This window comes from Cucurbita maxima, unplaced genomic scaffold, assembly GCF_002738345.1.
Source record: "Cucurbita maxima cultivar Rimu unplaced genomic scaffold, Cmax_1.0 Cma_Scf00281, whole genome shotgun sequence".
NCBI classification, from domain to species: Eukaryota; Viridiplantae; Streptophyta; class Magnoliopsida; order Cucurbitales; family Cucurbitaceae; genus Cucurbita; species Cucurbita maxima.
In genome coordinates, this window is record NW_019272297.1 from 26,271 (window position 1) to 44,217 (window position 17,947).

The following is a 17,947-nucleotide window of genomic DNA, read 5'->3' on the forward strand; positions in this document are numbered from 1 at the left end:
TTGTGGTGTATATGTTGTTGTTAAATGCCTATGTATGCCCTTCTCTTCACAAAATTGAATAAACTCTTTCGAGCAGAATTCTTCACCTCTGTTAGTTCTTAAAACCTTGACTCTTCTTCCAACTTTCGTTTTCATAGTAGCACAAAATTTTTTGAAGCAATCAAAGGCTTCTGATTTGGCGTGCAAGAAATAAGTCCATGTTTTTCGACTAAAATCATCGATGAGGGTCATGAAATATTTCTTGTTACCATTTGATGCAGGAGAGATGGGACCACATATGTCTGAATGAATCAGCTCCAAAATTGCTTGAGCTCTTCTTGATTTTCCAGATGGAAAAGAGTTTCTTTCATGTTTTGCTACTACATAGCTCTCGCAAATTTCCGTTGGTGGAGTAATATCTGGCAACCCAGTTACCATCTTCTTTGAAGACAACGTCTTTAATCCTTTGAAGTGTAGATGACCATACCTAAAATGCCAAAGCCAAGTGGTATCTTCTTTCTTCACCATCAAACTTTTGGCAACGATATTTAACGTCAACGGATATAGACGGTTGGTGGTCATCTTCATCTTAGCAATCGATCCTCTTTTGGAGTCATAAATTTCACATTCATCATTTTGGAATGTGATCACATACCCCTTTTCTTGTAACTGACTGATACTAAGTAAGTTGGCCTTCAGAACAGGAATGTAGAATACATTAGAAATAGACTCTACAAAGCCATTTCTAGTCTTGATATCTACGGTTCCTTTCCCCATCAATTGGAGAGTTGAATTGTTGCCAAGAGAGACCGTAGTATGAAAATTTTCATCTAAAGTTGAGAAGAATTCCTTACAACCTGTCATATGATTGCTGCATCTAGAGTCTACGACCCACACACCTTGATCTGCCACCTTCATAGCATGGAATGACATTAATAATGTTTCTTCTTCTTCTCTCCACAAAATTGGATTGATTTCTTTTCTACTTTTGGAGCCTGGTATAGCATTCATTTTTGTAATGTCCAAGGCGTCCACATCTGTAACATTCCACCTTAGACTTGTCAAAGTGCCTCTTGCCTTTGTTGTCATAATCGTTTCTGACTAGGTCTGCTGACCTGCCAACATCTCCACTTCTTTCTCGACTGCCTCTCTCACGACCTCTGCCTCTTCTTTGCCCTCTACCTCTAGAGCTTGAAGTTTCACTTGGTGTGGATATCTTTAAGGCTGTCATCTTCTCTATTGCACTTGTACGATTGAGCCTCTGCTCATGTACTAATAGGGAGCTTTGGAGTTCATCTATTTGCATTTCCTCGACATTGTTTGCTTCTTCGATAGAACATACAATATAATCGAACTTTGGTGTTAGTGATCGCAAAATCTTTTCTACGACCGCAACATCTGTGATTGAACCACCATGCATCCTCATTTTACTTGCAAGACTTATAACCTTGCCAATATAATCATTCACCGTTTCTCCCTTTTGCATTTGGAGAATTTGAAAGTCTCTCCTAACTGCCTGTAGTTGAGCACGTTTTACTCTCGTTGAGCCTTGATACTTCCTCCTCATAGAGTCCCAAATTTCCTTGGATGTCTTCTTCTAAAGCATTGTTTCCAAGATAGTCCTATCAATGGACTGAAATAAATAGTTCTTGACCTTCAGGTCCTTCAACTTCGATGCTACCAACAGTTGCTGTCGACCAGCTGAGAGTACCTCGCCTTCATTTGGCTCTTCATAACTCGTTTCCACCATATCAAAGAACTCCTTTGATCTGAGAAAATTTTCCATCAACATCGCCCAATTATCATAATGACCATCGAACCTCGAGATGGTGGACTGATTTGAATGATGGGGAGGGAGGTCCTTTTATAGGGAGAATTCCCGGAGTTGGTTGAGAATTTTGTGGATGGAATTGAATTAATCTCCTCCTTCTCTTCTGTAGTAACTAATTCAAACTTCTATTATTAGTTTCAACATTCCTTTCATACATGCCTCATAGGTGGTGTTTGGAGCTACAATTTGTGGCAGACCTTTCACCATGTTTTTGTGTTTCAAGGTGCACAAGCCTTTGTAGCCGAGATGACCATAATGATGTTTGCAAAGTGTTAACTGATCTATATTTGAAACTTGGAGGCATCTTCCTTCATTTGTTGTAGCAGATGGTTTAACAAACAAAGTGAACAACTAATTTGCACTCATAATTGACTCTGCCATTTTTCCTTTTTGTGGATGATAAATGCTACGTATATTATCTTTCAAGAGCACTGCTGCTCCTTTTTCTTGTATTTGTCCAACGCTCAAGAGATTATTTTTTAATTCAGGTACCCAATACACATTACTAATAGTGTAGCGAACCCCATGCAAAGTTAATTTCACTGCACCCTTTCCAAAACCATTCATACTTATATTATTTTCAAGCTTTTGATGGAGTGGGAAAAGGTCCTGTCTAAGCTTGAAAACATACCTTCATATACACACATATGGTTTAAGCAACCAGAATCTAAGAACCAAGTATAACTCCTTTTTTCTTCATGTCTTCAATATCAGCCATTAACAACATTTCATCCTCTTCTTCCAGCTTTGCATAATTCAATTCCTTATTCATCTTTGGACATTCATATTTATGACCCAAGTCATGACACCTATAACATTCAACAGTTGCTTTATTCAAAGTTGATTTTCCTCTAACGCGTCCTCTGCTCCTATAAGCTCCCCTTTCTCTATTACTTATTTCCGTTCGACCTTCGACTTTTAGAACTTGCTCCTCTCCAGTACTGCTTGATCTTCGAAATTTTTGTTCATGCACCACTAATGAACTTTGTAATTCATCAATGGACATGTTATCAGTATCTTTGGATTCCTCAATGGATAATACAACATAAGTAAATTTTTCAGTGAGGGTACGTAATTTTTTCTACAGTTTTCTTGTCTGGCATATCGTCTCATCTTGTTGGAGATTATCATCACTCTTGCAAAATAATATGATACTTTCATCCTTCTTCGATCTCTAGAATCTCAAATTCTCTCCTTAATGCATTAAGAAGAGATTTCTTAACTTTTTGGTCTCCACCAAACTTTTTATTCATTGAGTCCCAAACAATATTGGTTGTGCGATGATCCAAGATTTGTTAAAAGACAGTACGATCAATTGCCTGGAAGAGGTAATGCTTTACTTGGTGATTTTTGAGTCTAGCATCATCAAGGTGACCCTTTTATGCCTTAGTCATCATTGTTTCTTTAGCTAGTTCTGAGAAACCAATCTCTACCACACTTCATAAACTCTTTGTTTTGAGCAAATTTTCCATCAGCTCACTCTAGTGATCAATAGTGACCATCGAAGTGAGGGATCTTCGTTAAAGTCTTGTCTTTACTCATACTCTCTGTATTTGATCACTAAAAAATTTCTACACTACAAAGCCTAGTGCTGGCTCTGATACCAATTATAAGTTTTTGACAGAAGAATGATTAACACAGAAACATAAACGATTGGAGTTTGAAGCGATAATATTATTGAGTACTTGACTTTGGCTTTTATAGCCTTACACATAAATAAATAGAAACTAACCACAAATATGATAAATTAGTTAAACTAACCACAATCACACCGTCACCAGCTTCTTGATGTAGTTGTTTTTCATAGAAAAAATATGACATATTTACTTTTTCAAATGTAAGAAAATATGTTTAATTATAAATAAAAGAAAGAAATAACATATGTATTATATATATATTAGTGAGAAAGAAATGACATATTTACTTTTTTAGTGTCATTTGATTATCTCACTAATTTTTATTTAGATATTTGAGATTTACTATTATATCAACCTAAATATAATTTAATTGGTTAACGATTTAAAATAAATAATGTTTTTTTTTAAAAAAATACATAAAATAATCAATATCATATTTTCATTCAATAAGAATAGATGTCACAATCAAACTATTTATAGATTAATAATAATAAAATATGTATCATACTATATTATATTAGTATAGTTACAAGTTTTCCCGACTATGAAAATCTAACGACTCTAAATTTCTACCTACTCAAAGTCGTTACTAACGTTTCATACTCATCTCTAATGCAAAAATATAACTCTTAAAAGAAAACATCATCTTTTATATAAATGACGAAAATATTTAAAACAAACTCTTCTCTCGAAAACAGAGTTTTAGGTGTTTAAATACGACATTTACATAAAATAAAAATAAATACAAAATAATTTAAAACAATGAAATGCAAAACAACCTATTATAACCTCAGACTAGAAATTTAAATGAGTCTGCCGTATGCACGTGCCACAGTCTCTACTCGCAATGTTGCCGTTGTCCGTACAAGTGCACCTTGCCGTTACCTGAAAAATGATGTGACACAAGCAATCTTAATTTAGGGACCTATCTCTAGCTCATCTAGGGGTGGCCTCTAGTCTCAACAAATTGAATGTGTAGTACTTCCCTACACACGACCCACACATGCAAGTGTGAATCTCCAGCTCGCTCGCACACCCCCTAGACCCTCTAGTCAAGCTAATTTGTAGCGACGTTCGGAGGTCAACGGAACCCCATAGTGTCATGCACCTCATGAACACCCTGCTCATCATACTGTGCGGGTCTGCACTCATCATCTTTAGGAGAAGTAGCCATATGCTTATGAACATACAATATGGAACTCATCATCATACAATCTAGAAAACATAGCCATATTAAGAAAAACATCATGCAATCATCATACTCATAATATCGCCATAAAGTTCATCAAGCATATCAAGTATATCGAAATATACAAATATTACGCACATCATCATACGACATAACTCAAACATCATCATATACCAGTATATGGCATCATACGACACCGCTCATACATCATCATAACTCATGCATCATCATGGCTCATACATCATCATATACTAGTATAGGACATCATGTGATACAACTCATACATCATCATAACTCATACAATTTTCCGCCTCTCCTATAGTAAGACCACTTACGTGATTAGTTAGTTTAGGCTGGTGTCACCAATTTATCATTAATGAAAGTTTGATTTTGTCCATTGTATCCAAGTCAACCTATATGAATCCATGACATCAATTTCACGTTCAATTCTCTAAATCTCACAATGGTCGATGTACTAGACCTCATACGAGCATTAAAGACTTTTCATGAGTAAAGTCCTAGAACGATATATAATTCTATTTTCATTAAGATCTCATTTCCTATCATTTGCCACTTTGGCCACACTCATTGTATTCTCTGAGTCGCACACAATGGTGCACCCCTTAAGGTGAGGCTCGCAAGCCAACCACGACATTTATTCATCGTGGCACCAACCATTATAGTAGCAATGTATGAAAGCTTGTAACACAACCCCGTATTGGCGCTTCACTTCAGCCAACTCTTAACTGGATGTCTGCAAAACTCATAACACAACTCTGTGTTTGCTTTACACTCTTGTCAATTCTTTTAAAATTTGTAACACAACTCTGTGTTGGCGCTACACTTTCGCCAACTCTTAATTGGCCACCTTCATGTGGCAATGCCGTCTTGACGCTTCTGTGGTCATGTTGTAGCTTCACTTCTCTATGTCCACTTCCAGTTGATGCTCACTTCTCGAGTTGATATTGGTCTTGACAATTCTTGTGGAGTCATCCACTTTAGGCATAATGTGATGGCTCAAGGAGTACATGTGTACTCGCACCTTAGAGCACCTCTACGGGGTGAGATACTTAATTACTCGGGCTCTCTCCCACTTAAACTCGGTTGCCTCTTTGCACAAAATTCATCTTCCCATAAGAACTTGCGTTGTACTCAACTTTGGCACTTGGCCGATGCTTGTCTTTTCTTGGCTCTTGGCTTCTCTGCTTGCAACCACTAACACTATTCCTCTAATGTGAATGGCTCTTTAGAAAGCACCGACATGGTTTGCTTTCTGTTTCATCTGTCTTGCCCACTTAGGGACTAAAAGCGCTTGGCAAATGAGCTTGGTTTTACTTGATGGGTAGATCTCCCCACACTGAAGTGTCGACACACAACACTAATGAACTTCAGGTAGTCTTGGTTTCAGCCCACAACTTATTCTAATTCTGACCAGAAACTGTCTTGCCCACTCTGGCACTCTTGACACACTTGCAAGGTCTTCAATCAACTCTCGAGTTCATTTCTCTTGACTATGTTGTCCCACTAGACACACAAACTATGGCTCTGATACCAACTGTCACAGTACTACTTTTTCAACATAGTTGTGTGGTGATCTTGACACGCTCACGACTAGCCTTAAGGGGAATTAAGCCCCATATATATTTTTCACCCCATCTTTGTGGCGTCATTGGACCTTAGGTAAGGTTTGTCTTCACCAATCAAACATCGCTTGTGCGGAATCCATGCTTGTTCAACCACACACGTTGCCTGTGCATGCATGTTCAATCGTCTGTGACACAATCGACTTGCCTCTACACTAGGCCAAGTTATTCAGCTCGACCTTACCTCTGCTCGGGGCCAAGTTCTTTCAATGCAACGTCAGGTCTCATATTTTTATTGTGATCCTCATCGATATGGCCCATATGTCTTGAGGCCATCTTGTTGAATCTCGCGGTGTCGTCGGCCATCGCAACTCCCTCGCTCATGCCAATGAGAACGGACCCACATGTCGCTCATCTCATTGGAACGTCCCAAACATCCATCCATCCGAGTTCTATCGAGGTATTGGCTCTCCCGTGCCAGTTCCATGTCATTTACATATACCGTATCGGATAGCGGGTCTATATAGCAAACTTCGACACTCGTCTCGGTACGCAAACCCATACTGTGATACACGTATGTGCCACAGGGTAGCTCGATTAGGTCACATGGCCCAGGGGTGGTGGAGAGCTGACACCATGGTACCCCTATAGTATATTTTGAGCCATTTTCAATTTTTCATCATAGACATGAGTTTAACTCCAGAGCCGCATGTCCAAATTTCTTTTGCAGCCTTGACTTTCGAGGTTAAGGCTTTGGACCCTACCCGACCCTTCAACAAGCCCATATTTTCCACTATTGTCTATTCGATGTCTCTATCTTGCTTATATCTCAACTTGTCTTCAATGCCCACTCTGTGTGGTGTGTTAGACGATATACCGTCCTCCTCGGTCGCATCGTGGCATTCGTCTTGGCCCTCGTGTGGACGGATGGGGACCACTTGATGGTCGCCGCTTCTCTTGTCGCAATGTGATGGTCACAACCTACTCTTTTCATAGTTAGGTTGTGACACCCCCTTACACATCTACAAAACCAGAACAAGAACATGAACACAATAGGCAGAGTGAAGGTCAAGCGGGTTCTATTGAGAGCCATTCGACTGTTTTTCCACTGCCACCTACATTGCCCTCTCGACAACTTTGGGATCATGAGTTGAGCAATGGGAGTTGGCCACAACGTGATTTCCGTTAGCAATTTGGAGTTGTATGTTTCATCAAGGTTCCATTATTGTCTTTCTAGTTGAAGCCAGTAGGATGCAAAGTAAATAAAATAAAATAAATAGTAAAACATGCAAATGTAATCGGTAAACCATTGATGAATGGTGATTCCATAATTATATTTTGAATTAATGCAATTTTCTTTCTGGTGAAATTATTGTGATTATCTTTTTTTTTTTTTTTTTTTACTTAAACTTGTTGCTAAATCTTACAAGATTGGGAGATCATCAACGATTTGAGGATTGACATGTCGAGGCTGCAACAGAGGATGAGCAACCTACAGAGAATGTTGGAGATATGCATGGATATGCAACTAGAGTTGCAGCGCTCAATAAAGAAAGAAGTTTCTTCTACGTTGAGTCGACAGCTAGTTCAAAAGGTTTGTCTTCATTATTATTGCCACTAGATTCTTTAGCTTATAAAATTTACATGCTTTGTTGTACAGATAATTTTACCAATCAGTTTGTTTTTGTGTGTTTTTCTTTTGGTACCAACTTTCACTTAACTTTACATTTTCTCTCATTTACAACTTTTAGATGTGGGCACATGTGCACGTGTTCAAAATGTGCTAACGAGTCGGTTAAGGCTCGAGAAAAGTATCTGATGTGTTGTGTGCCCATTCTAGAAGTTATTCGTGCTTACTCCTTATGATGACTTAGACGACAATAAAGAAAAATGAGATTACTACTGATTCATTCATCTTCATCCTCTTGTTCCGTCCAAGTGACCTACTAATTCTTCTCGTCCTTATTTCTATACATATAAAGTTGATTTGTACGATAACAGACAAATGAAATAATGAATCTAATCTCTGTTATTGATTAATCTAGTAAGAATAATTGTGTTAGTGAATTTACAAAACTTTATCTAGGGTGATTATGAGGATTTAGTGTAACAGAAGAATGATTAAGCCGAAACATAAACAACTGGAGTTTCAACTGATAATATTATTGAGTACTGAAATTGGCTTTTGAGTACTAAACTTAGCTTTTACAAATAACAACAGAAATCGAAACTAACACAAATATGACAAATTAGTTAAACTAAATAGCTAAAAATACTCTAGAAACATAAGCGTATTTGACATAATCAAATTATTCTAATAATCCCTCCCTTGAACTTATTATTCTTTGTCAAATTATTTCAAGTTAGAAAAACTCTGCACACCAAGTTCTTCACACCACTTCTGAAAAACTTCTAATTTGAGATGCTTTGTTAACAAATCAGCAAGTTGATTTCGGGTACCACAAAATAATAAATTAACCGTTCCTTCTTTTGAAAGATCTCTAAGAAAGTGAAATCTTATTCTTATCTGTTTGGAACGTCCATGTAGAACTGGATTTTTGGATATCTTAATAATTGAAGTATTATCACACATTAGCTTTGTTCCTTCAATTTGATAGTGACCCATCTCTTTGAGTATCCTTATCCAAACAGCTTGACATGCACAGGCACTAGCAGTAATAAACTCAACTTCTGTGGTTGATAAGGTGACTATAGGCTGTTTACGAGAAGACCAAGCTACTGCTCCTCCGCTTATCATAAACACATAGCCTGAAGTACTCTTAATATCTTCCAAGTCTCCGGCATAGTCACTATTAGTAAATCCAATTAAATCACTAACTCCTCCCTTTCTATAAAATACACCATAATCTATCGTACCTTTCAAGTACCTTAAAACCCTTTTAGCTACTGCAACATGTTGTTTTGTTGGACATGCAATAAGACGATTTGATATGAACCAAAAGACGTCAATCATACAATATACTTCAATGAAGATATGAAGAAAATGTTGTCAAAATTATCAAAAGATGTTTCAATTCATGGCACTGATATGTGGAAATCACTACATGTGGAGTAAGATCGGATTACCTTGTTGATCAAATATCTCATGATAAGAACATTGTTTGAGATTCGAATCACTCCACAAGCAAGATCGATCATGTCTAGCTTGAATGATTCTTGTTGATCAAATATCTCAACGCAAGAACACTTGTTTGAGATTCGAATCACTCCACAAGCAAGATTGATCATATCGAGCTTGAATGATTCTACATACAACCTAAACTACATAGAATTGCAAAGAAACTTAGTCATTGGCTAAAGAAAGCACAAATGCTTCATTTACTATATTTTCCAAGTCTACTTACAAATACAACATACGGCTTTATATAGCCTCAAAATGAAACTATTAAAGGCATTACAAGAGTTAGTAACATTCATACTTAATGATCATAATTAGTCATTATGTAATCGTAACCCTAAATTACTCTAAATAAAAAGTTATCATAATAACTCTAAATTACTCTAAATTGTAACCTACCCAAAATTTATAACAATCAAACTTCATTCTTCTTCAATGTGTCATGAATTGAAACATCTTTTGATAATTTTGACAACCTTTTCTTCACATCTTCATTGAAGTATATTGTATGATTGACGTCTTTTGGTTCATATCACGACTAATCAAACTTACAACAAACATGAGATCAGGATGAGTAGCTGCGAGATACATCAGACTTCCCACTATTTGTTTATACAAAGTTACATCTACTTTTGCACCATTTTCATCTTTGCCAATTTTCTGTCCTCCCTTCCTCGTGATGTAGTGTCTGCTTACTGGAGTTGCTTTCGAATCCTTCTTTGATGCAGAAGGATTCTATTCAACTAAACTAGGTTCTAGGTGCTTGTTTTAATCCATCGAGAGCCTTATGGAATTTGTACGCCCTCTCCTCACTTCCCTTTTTCTCCTAATCTTTTGGTTGTTCAACAAAAATATCTTCGTTTAACTCACCATATAGAAAAGCTGATTTGACAATCCATCGAGAGCCTTATGGAATTTGTACGCCCTCTCCTCACTTCCCTTTTTCTCCTAATCTTTTGGTTGTTCAACAAAAATATCTTCGTTTAACTCACCATATAGAGTTTCCAACTTTTCTTGGTGGCAAAAGCAATGACAATTCTCACAGTATCCATTCTGGCCACAGATGCATACACTTCTGTAAAATCAATTTCATGCTCTTGTATGTAGGCTTTTACAACCAATCTTGCTTTGTATTTATCAACTTCTCCAAACTTATTTAGCTTGATCTTGTAAATCCATTTCACTCTTATTTTCTTTGCTCTAGCCGACAGAACCACCAAGTTCCATGTTTGATTTTTTTTCAATGGATTTGATTTCTTCATCCATAGCCAATCTCCATTTTGGGATTTTGAAAGCTCCTCAAAATTCACAGGATCTGAAATCATCAACCAGTTTAGTCGTTTCTTCCGTGATTTCCCCTTCTTTGTTTTCAACAACTGGTTCAATTGTTTCAGCAACCAGTTTAGTCGTTTCCACCGTGACTTCTCCTTCTTCGACTGTATTCTCATCAATTTCAATATTGTCCCCCAGTCCAATTTTGTTTCACCTTAAAAAAATTTCCAATTCCATTCACGATCTTCCTCAAAAACTACATTACAACTTATTATAATTTTATTTGTAGTTGGACCAAACATTTCAATAGCCTTTGGATTCGCTGCTGACTCCAAGTAAAACACATATTACACTTTTATCTTCAAGTTTGCTTCTCTTGGCATCTAGAATATGAACATGTTTCGCACATTCAAAAACTCTAAAATAATCTACTGATGGTTTCTCCCCAGTCCAAGCCTCTTCTGGTGTCATCTCTTTTACTGCAAGAGTGGGTGATCAATTCAAAATGTGAATCGTCCACCTGACTGCTTTAGGCTAGAAATGTCCGCCTAACTACTTAAGGCTAGAAATTTTTAGGCACTTTCTTCTCTGTCAGCATAACTCTTACCTTACCAAGTTCATCACGGTGCAATTTTGGCGTTTTGCCACTCTATTTAATTGGGCTATAGGTTGTGGTCAATTGTGTCTGCACTCTATGCTGTTTGCAAAAATCGTTGAATTTTACTGAATTGAACTCTACTCCTCTATCTGTCCTTAAACATTATAGGCATTCCAATTTCTTTTCCACAATTATTTTGAAACATTTGAAATGATAAAATGTTTCTGATTTTTATACAAAAGAAAATAACTCCATGCCTTCTTTGAAAAATCATCGCACAACAAATACTTTTTATGGCTATTTGAAGCTGGTGAAATTCGACCACATAGATCTGCATTTACAAGGCCCAATTTTTCACTTGCCATTTACTCATTTTTGAAAATGGAGTTTGATATGCTTTCCTTTCATACATGCCTCATAGGTGGTGTTTGGAGCTACAATTTGTGGCAGACCTTTCACCATGTTTTTGTGTTTCAAGGTGCACAAGCCTTTGTAGCCGAGATGACCATAATGATGGTTGCAAAGTGTTAACTGATCCATATTTGAAACTTGGAGGCATCTTCCTTCATTTGTTGTGGCAGATGGTTTAACAAACAAAGTGAACAACTAATTTGCACTCATAATTGACTCTGCCATTTTTCTTTTTTGTGGATGATAAATGCTACGTACATTATCTTTGAAGAGCACTGCTGCTCCTTTTTCTTGTATTTTTCCAACGCTTAAGAGATTATTTTTAAATTCAGGTACCCAATACACATTACTAATAGTGTAGCGAATCCCATGCAAAGTTAATTTCACTACACCCTTTCCAGAACCATTCGTACTTATATTATTTTCAAGCTTTTGATGGAGTGGGAAAAGATCCTGTCTAAGCTTGAAAACATACCTTCATATACACACATATGGTTTAAGCAACCAAAATCTAAGAACCAAGTATAACTCCTTTTTGCTTCATGTCTTCAATATCAGCCATTAACAACATTTCATCCTCTTCTTCCAGCTTTGCATAATTCAATTCCTTATTCATCTTTGGACATTCATATTTATGACCCAAGTCATGACACCTATAACATTCAATAGTTGCTTTGTTGAAAGTTGATTTTCCTCTTTCGTGTCCTCTGCTCCTGTAAGTTCCTCTTCCTATACTACTTATTTTCGTTCGACCTTCGACTTTTAGAACTTGCTCCTCTCCAGTATTGCTTGATCTTCGAAATTTTTGTTCATGCACCACTAATGAACTTTGTAATTCATCAATGGATATGTTATCAGTATCTTTGGATTCCTCAATGGATAATACAACATAAGTAAATTTTTCAGTGACGGTACGTAGAATTTTTTCTACAGTTTTCTTGTCTGGCATATCTTCTCATCTTGTTGGAGATTATCATCACTCTTGCAAAATAATATGATACTTTCATCTTCTTCGATCTCTAGGATCTCAAATTCTCTCCTTAATGCATTAAGAAGAGATTTCTTCACTTTTTTGTTTCCACCAAACTTTCGCATCATTGAGTCCCAAACAATATTGGTTGTGCGACGATCCAAGATTTGTTCAAAGACAGTATGATCAATTGCCTGGAAGAGGTAATGCTTTACTTGGTGATCTTTGAGTCTAGCATCATCAAGGTGACCCTTTTGTGCCTTAGTCAGCATTGTTTCTTCCGCTAGTTCTGAGAAACCAATCTCTACCACACTTCATAAACTCTTTGCTTTGAGCAAATTTTCCATCAGCTCACTCCAGTGATCATAGAGACCATCGAAGTGAGGGATCTTCGTTAAAGTCTTGTCTTTACTCATACTCTATGTATTTGATCACTAAAAAATTACTACACTACAAAGCCTAGTGGTGGTACTGAGGCCAATTATAAGTTTTTAACAGAAGAATGATTAACACGGAAACATAAACGATTGGAGTTTGAAGCGATAATATTATTGAGTATTTAACTTTGGCTTTTATAGCCTTACAATAACAACATAAATAAATAGAAACTAACCACAAATATGGTAAATTAGTTAAACTAAATAGCTAAAAAAAATACTCTAACTATCAAAAGAGACCATAACAATATTTGATCAAATTCTTATAACATTTAGGTACTTACTACTACTCTCCCAACAAAAGGACCTTCCAATTCTCCTATTTCCAATATTGAATCTCAATGAAGTTTACTTTTCTAACTCAACTTCCTTCACAAAGGTTGATCCAACTCTGGTTGGCTTCCACTTTTTTCCTTCCACCCCGTAAAGATAGTTGTTTAAATGAAAAAATGTTGATGTTATAATGGTAGTTTGGCTAGATTGTTTTTTCTCAAACTTCAAATTATTGTAATAAAAGAAAAATTATATTTTCTTTAAAGTAATCAAATATTAATGAGAATATGAATCATGTTATGTGTTTATGGGAAATCTTTAATCATTCCTCCTATTTTGCTCATTACAATTTATACTAACCATTCTCAAATAAAAATGTTTCTTTCATAATGATTAAGGTATTTAGTCTTTTCTTTAACGCTCAAGGTTTAAATCTCTATCATATTTGTTACTATAAAGAATATATTATTTCTTTGTACGGTTCTTTTCCCATTTTAAAAAATTGAGTGAAAATGTATATACGAGAAGTTGGGACAAAGACCACAAGCCCGGACCCTATTCATGACATTAAATAGACCCGAGCTCCTCCACAACCATGTTCAAAATATGAATCCTCCTACTGACATCCTTTAATAATCTTTAAATTTTAGCTGGTTGTATTTAGTCCTATTTTATATAGGCTTCTTTTAATAACCATTTGATTTTTTATTTCAAAAAATTAAATTTAAAAATACTACTTCCAAAATTATCAAAAAAAAAAAAAAAAACAACCACAACTTCTATACAGTTACTAAATAAGACTTAAGATATTCATCAATTCCAATGTTCATAAAAATACAAATTATTGTTTAATTAAGCGAAGTATAATCTTAAATTTGTAGTGGTACTATCTTTATTGTTTAGAAATACTACCTTTAAAAAAATCTCAATTATACGTATTAATTTTTACAACTAAATGTTTATATTATAAAATTAGATCTTGTACTTGTCAAAAATTTAATCTTAATATTCAATTTTCATTAATTCATTCATTAATTTTAACCAAACAAACATTCAAAACATTTAATAAAATTAAATACAACACATAATTAATTTTAATCAACGGACTAAATTAGTAACTAAATGACTCCACACATCCACAAATTTCTACATTAAAAAAATTCTAAATATATACTTTTATTAAATAATTTCAATTTTCATACCAAAATGAGAATAAAATCGGTTGGAAGATGGTAAAGAAAAATAGAAAATATAAGTTAGGTTCTACTCCCACTCTATTGTCACCTTATTTATTGTCGTTGTATCTTGTGCTATTCAATGGTCCGTTGCTCATTTTGTACTTTATAGCCCTAATCTTGTCTTTCTCCACCCCCCTTCATAACTTCCCAATTAATTCATCCATTCAATAAATACCTAAGAGTCTCATCGTCATCCATTATCACCATTTTTAAAGAACCTAAGCTTCTCATTCTCTCGACAATGGCTAAACTATTAGTTCTTCATCTCTGTTTCGTTCTCATTGCTTCCTCTTCTCTGTTTCATGTCGGAACTTCCATAACTCACAAATCTCAAGACGGATCTGAAGAATGGGGCTACGTTCAAGTCAGACCCAGTAAGCCAAGTTCATTAATTTTCCTTCTATTTTATTTTTGTCATTATTTTTTATATATTTGCTCGTGTATTGTGTTGTTTAGAAGCCCATATGTTTTGGTGGCTTTATAGAAGCCCTTCTAGAGTGGACGTCGGTTCCAAGCCATGGCCGACCATTCTCTGGTTGCAGGGCGGACCGGTGAGCTGCCGATCTTTTCCAATGATTTATTTATAAATTTTGGGTATTTTGTAAGAAAATGGCTCAAATATTGAAAAACAGGGTGGCTCAGGAACTAGGTTTGGGAACTTCCTGGAAATCAGACCATTGAACTCGAACTTGAAGCCCAGAAACTCAACATGCCTGCAAAAAGCAAACCTCTTGTTTGTGGCCTTTTCCTTTTAATTTTTGTCATTTTAACCTTAAATTCTAATATTTTTTGACTAAATTTAAAAAAAAAAAACAGGATAATCTAGTCGGGACCAGATATAGCTACGTGGAGAGTGGAGGTGAATTTGCGAAAGGCGATGTGGAGGCGGCGATCGACATGACGACTTTGCTGGCTGAGGTTTCGAACGACACTGTCGGCCTACGAAACCCTCCTTTGTACATCTTGGAGGAGTCTTACGGTGACAAATTCGCCGTCACCCTTGCTTTGTCCCTTCTTCAGGCCATCCAAGCTGGAAATTTGACCCTAAATCTCCGAGGTACTTCTATTTTTACTTTTTTTTTTTAATAAAAAATTTTAAATATAATTGATGAATTATAACTTTTTTTTTATATATGTAAATAAAAAAAAAATCATATTATAACTTTGATTTGTTTAAAATGATCACATTGTAATAATATAGAATCAATAATTTAAATGACTCTCGATTTTGTTTGTCAGAAGTTTCTCTAGGAAACAATTGGATGTCTCCAGAAGATTACACGGTTCGTATTCTCAATCTCTCAATCTCATCCAAAAATTTTATCAATTTTTTTGATATTTTCGTTTTCAGAATGATAAACGAAAAGAACACTACTAAACTATGAAGTTGATTTCAATTATATCCTGATTTAAGAGTTAAAATGAAATATCTCAAAGCTCGAGAGTATAACCGAAACCAACCTCATATTTAAGGAGTATTCTTTTATTATTTATCCTTAACAAAATAATCTTTGTCTAAAATTTTACAGTCTTCTTAGGGTCCTCTTCTCAAAGATCTCTCACGAATTGACGACAGGACGCTGCAATAATCAAATAGATTATTATTTTTCATTTTTTTTTAAATATAAACATTAATAAAGAAGTGAAATATATTCTATAAATATAAAAGTTATATGTAACAAAAGGTGTCTTTTGAAAATCAGTTTAGCGTTGAAGATCAAGTAGCAAATTAAAAACAGGTTGTACGAAAATGCAACTCTTTCATGGAATGATCTTGAGGGATTAATTTTCTCCAATAGCAACCACCCGGTAGGTTTTGTTATTATTATTATAATTACTATTATTTTAACAAAATCCTTCCAAACCAATGAAATTTAAATTTGAATTTATATTAAGTTAAAGTAGGTCTACCAAGTCTTTATTTTTATTTCTATTTTTATTTTTTGTTTATTAAGTTATCTTTTAAATTTGTAAATTTATAAAACCCTCTTATTTAGAACTTTTTTAAATTGGTAATTTAGGCTTGATTCATAACCATTTAATTTTTTTAAAGTTTATAAAAACTATTTTGGCCTACAAATTCCTTTATTTTATCATCCACTTAGAAAACATATTTTTAAAATCTAAATCCAATTTAAAAAAAATATTTTATTTTTCTCCAGAGAATGAACATTAGTTCAAAAAGATATAAAACGAAATGAGACGGTCTACAGCCATCAAGTAAGTTTTTTTTTCTTCAAACAAAAACAAGGAATATTTTGAAGTGATAAAAATTTGTTCAACCATAGGAACCCAAGTCTGGATTAATAAGCTTAAGTAATTTCTTTTTTGGAGTGATTTATGGTTATTGACATAAACATAAACCTAAGTCAACGTTTCCTAAAAAAAAATTCTTAATTTTTGCTAAAGCAATTTTTTTTCTTTGAAATTAGGTGGGAAGGGCTAAAGGTATTTATAAGTAAGGAGAGAACTACTTTATTTTGTGGAAATGAGAAGCACACCAAGGGATTCACTAAGTCGCATAAGAACTTGCACTTCTATTAGATCTTTGGTGCTGGCCATTTTGTAAGCTATTTATTCTATTTATAATTTTTTAAGATTTATTACTTTTTAATTATATGATTACAAATGTAGGTTCCCGTGGATCAACCGTGTGTGACATTAAATATGGTGGACGCAATCACACAGTCACCAATTTCTTGATGCAGTTGTTTTTTCGTAGAAAAAGATGACATATTTACTTTTTCAAAGGTAAGAAAATATGTTTAATTATAGATAAAAAGAAAGACATAACAGAAGTATTATATATATATATATATTAACAAATCTAGTGTCATTTGATTATCTCACTAATTTTTATTTAGAGATATTTCAGATGTAGAATATATCAACCTAAATATAATTTAATTGGTTAACGATTTAAAATAAATAATGTTTTTTTTTAAAAAAAAAATACATAAAATAATCAATATCATATTTTCATTCAATAAGAAAGTTTTCTTTCTTCAATCATTTCATATAATTAAGTAAGAGATATCACAATCAAACTATTTATAGATTAATAATAATAAAATATGTATCATACTATATTATATTAGTATAGTTACAAGTTTTCCTGACTATGAAAATATAACGACTCTAAATTTCTACATACTCAAAGTCATTACTAATGTCTCATACTCATCTCTAATGCAAAAATATAACTCTTAAAAGAAAACATCATCTTTTATATAAATGCGGAAAACATTTAAAACAAACTCTTCTCTAGAAAACAGAGTTTTAGGTGTTTAAATACGAAATTTAAATAAAATAAAAAAAATCCAAAATAATTTAAAACAATGAAATGCAAAAAACCTATTTTAACCTAAGACTAGAAATTTAAATGAGTCT

The 17,947-nt window shown here is 34.5% G+C and overlaps 1 long non-coding RNA gene and 1 pseudogene across 1 annotated transcript; one reads left to right on the forward strand and one right to left on the reverse strand.

The window, feature by feature from the left end:
- Positions 1-1,826: 1,826 nt before the first annotated feature.
- LOC111474284 lies at positions 1,827-13,032 on the reverse strand. Its single transcript, XR_002715956.1, has 3 exons — positions 13,022-13,032; positions 4,051-4,054; positions 1,827-1,932 (listed from the first exon to the last, which is right to left on the reverse strand). It is a non-coding gene; the product is annotated as an uncharacterized LOC111474284 (long non-coding RNA).
- A 1,752-nt stretch (positions 13,033-14,784) lies between these two features.
- Positions 14,785-17,019, forward strand: LOC111474283 (annotated as a pseudogene).
- The last annotated feature ends 928 nt before the right edge of the window (positions 17,020-17,947 follow it).